This window comes from Paramormyrops kingsleyae, chromosome 4 (assembly GCF_048594095.1).
Source record: "Paramormyrops kingsleyae isolate MSU_618 chromosome 4, PKINGS_0.4, whole genome shotgun sequence".
Classification (NCBI taxonomy): domain Eukaryota; kingdom Metazoa; phylum Chordata; class Actinopteri; order Osteoglossiformes; family Mormyridae; genus Paramormyrops; species Paramormyrops kingsleyae.
The window spans coordinates 44,672,817-44,675,955 of NC_132800.1; the positions used below are offsets into that span (position 1 = coordinate 44,672,817).

General features: G+C 42.3%; 1 long non-coding RNA gene across 1 annotated transcript; it reads right to left on the bottom strand.

Moving 5' to 3' along the window:
- Window positions 1-250: 250 nt before the first annotated feature.
- On the bottom strand, window positions 251-1,426 carry LOC140589066 (uncharacterized). The gene is made up of 3 exons (XR_011990260.1): window positions 1,156-1,426; window positions 587-648; window positions 251-432 (listed from the first exon to the last, which is right to left on the bottom strand). It is a non-coding gene; the product is annotated as an uncharacterized lncRNA (long non-coding RNA).
- Window positions 1,427-3,139: the final 1,713 nt, after the last annotated feature.

The window sequence follows — 3,139 nt, forward strand, 5'->3', positions numbered from 1 at the left end:
ACTGACTTTGGCTGTGAAAATCTGAACCATGACCTATTTACTCATTAACTACACCATGGTCATTGAATGACTTGAACAAATCAGTGGAGTAACCAACACAAGCCTATGGCAGCGACCAATTTCTAGAATTTTATTCAATATCTGGTTATGTCCCGATAATCCTGATAATCAAGCTTGCCAAATTTAATTAGTTAAAAAATTTAAACATTTCCAATAAATTCAAAAACAACTTCAAACTCAATACTAAATCTTCCACTTTATGAATCATTCCTTGTGGCTGTTTTCTGTTCTGTGCTCAGCATTTCAGGAATAAACACATCTGTCACTTATTCCAGCATAGACAGTATCCTGTGCATCTTCTGTTCTCTTTTGGTTTCGCTTCATGGGTGATTTAACCTTCACTGATACATACTGGACCTCATCAGGTTCTTCCTATAAAGAAAAGAAAAAGTTATATTTTCAAAATAAGATGAAAACTTTTTCAGTCAATGGAAAACACCCAGTGAGGCTTATTTTGTTATAGATAAGCAGAAACGCTTTCCTGCTGTGGTCTGAAGGCCACAGAAAGCCCTGTCAGTGACAGTACCTGATCGTGTCGGCTGGTCCTGCTTCCCCGCTGCTGTGAGTCAGAGCTCTTCCTCAGTGGCGCTGAAACAGTTAAGAGTGACGTCATTCACAGAGTGCACAGGGTGCTCTACCAGCCCCTGCTGATAAGGGCTGCTGCTCTCACACTGTCTCACTGTGCCTTGCATGCTGGACACGCCTGTGTTAGAAAGAGACTGGCTGCAGGTTTGAGGTTTTAAAACAGGAAACACAGACAAATGATGGTCAGACAACGATTTCCATCTACAGCTGATGCCTAAATATTTATAAGCTACTAATATTTGATGTAAATATTGACACCATGGCATTTGATATTGTGTGTAACTTTGGCACTTTAGCTGCTCAGCAGTCCTGGAGCCGCACTGGCCTTTAGCTAAGGAAGAAAGTCAGAGTTACACTGTATCACAGTGTATTAACACACAGCCCACAGGAAGGTATAGTGTCTGTACCTGACAGACTGTACATCTGCTACGGCCCAGTCTGGGGCTGAATGAGACGCAAAAGGACCAAACAGACAGGGAACACAAAACACAGTGACATCACACGTCTGACCTTTGTTATGACAGAAATAGCAGCAGAGTGATGAGATGGTACCAGTGAGAAGGGTCATACAAGGCAGGAGAATCCAAGGCAGGAGGTCAGGGTTACAGGGCTGAGGGTTCAGGGTCTCAGGCTGAGGGATCGTGTGCTGGAGAGGGTGGGGAGTGGACTGGCCTCCAGGATGGTCTGTAAACATCAGAGTATAAACATTATAACTTTTAGGTTCATAAAATGTTATCTCTGTTATGAATTAGTTACAGTTCACATCCAAACCTTCCTTTTGAAACTACTATACATAATTAATAAATGTGCAAATTCAGTGTTACGAGGCCCAATCCAGGGTTTGGGGAGTTACAGAATTGATGTGTGGGTGGACGTCTGGTGTGTGTGTGTGGGGGGGGGGGGGGGGCAGAATAAACATGGTGCACAAAACAGGTCGTACTGTATAAACAGAGTGTGTATTTGCAGGTTTGCTCACCACAGTGTAGGTACAGACTTCAAGAGTGACCCAGGCCAAAACAAGAAACAATCTACCGTACTCCGAGTCCCAAACTAACTCACCTATAAAAAAAACTGAAACGAAAGACAATCACTATTTCCCTATGAAAATATACAAATAAATCGAACAAAGAAAATGGCAGTCACTCAACACCATACACGATACACACTCAGAATGTCAACACCAGGGGCTAGGCTTTCTTGTAGTCAGGAACACAGGTAAAATGGTCAGTGCACAGGAAAGTCAAATGACCAAAAATCAGGGGGCAAAACAAAATGCGATAAACCAGGAACCAGACTAGTCATACAAAAGCAATCAAAACAAAATGGAGCACAAAGCCCAAGCAGGCAATGCAAACTCGAGGACCTTCTGACTTCAGCGCCGCCGGTCCTCTTCCACGTAGAACCTGGAAGTGACGACGCCTGTCGAGAGAGACCCAGAGGTGGATCTCCGTGTTGGGCAGAGCCAATGAAACACCAGAATATAACAGACGCAAATCACGCAATACGTAATAAATGCAAACTCTTGCAGCACAATGATTTGTGCATGGTCTGTGCCTTCTCCCGTTGTGACGCAGCCGGACTTCGGCTCTCTTCCCATGGGGGTGCCTTGCTGCCCAGGAGGACAGAGGATGCAGGTCCAGCAGGTTTTCCTGAGTGGGTGAAGATAACCCCAGTCCCTCCTCACATGACAACAGGTATAAAAAGGAGGAACACTTTCTTGGCCCACGCTATGGTTCTCGGAGAAATGTGTAGAAAAAGTAACAAAAAAAACACAAATTTATGCAATTTGTGCAAAACAGCACCACCTTTAGGTTCATAAAAGAAACTTCAGTGCAGAAAAAACATTTTCTACCTCATTTAACCCATAAACTTCAATGTCATCTCAACTCAACTCATCTCATCTATTTAGTAGATGATTGGATACTTATGGAATATGACAAAAATGACTGGTGTGGACCCAATACGAAATGCTTGCATGGGACATTAAATCGCCTTGCGTTGAAAAATTTAAATGCTGTAACCTGTTTTGAACTACTATGAGACGCGTTTTGTCCCGGAGTGCATGATCAACCCCCCCAAAAATTTTACCCTATCATCAGAGGTTGGGGTAGCCTCCTTTATTTCTTCAAATCAAAAGCAGCAGCCATAGTGATAGTTTGATCGACGAAGGCGTCTATCTCCAGTTAGCCAGCCACAACAAGGCAGTGTTATAAAAGAGATCCATTCCTAAGCTTGTTTTTAAGTCAAATTTGTTAAGTCGGAACAAGTACTTACAGTTCTTATTCAGCATCAGTTAATCAAACGCTTAGTATATAACGTGTACGTACGGTACCGTTCTATACATAGAAAACACTAAAGAAACACTTCCAAATACACAAACATCTTAATTACAACAAAACAATAATAATAATAATACAATATATTATAAAAGAAACTACATACAGTAATTTACTAAGAGAGAGAGAGAGGAAGAGAAGGGGTGTGTGTGTGTGTG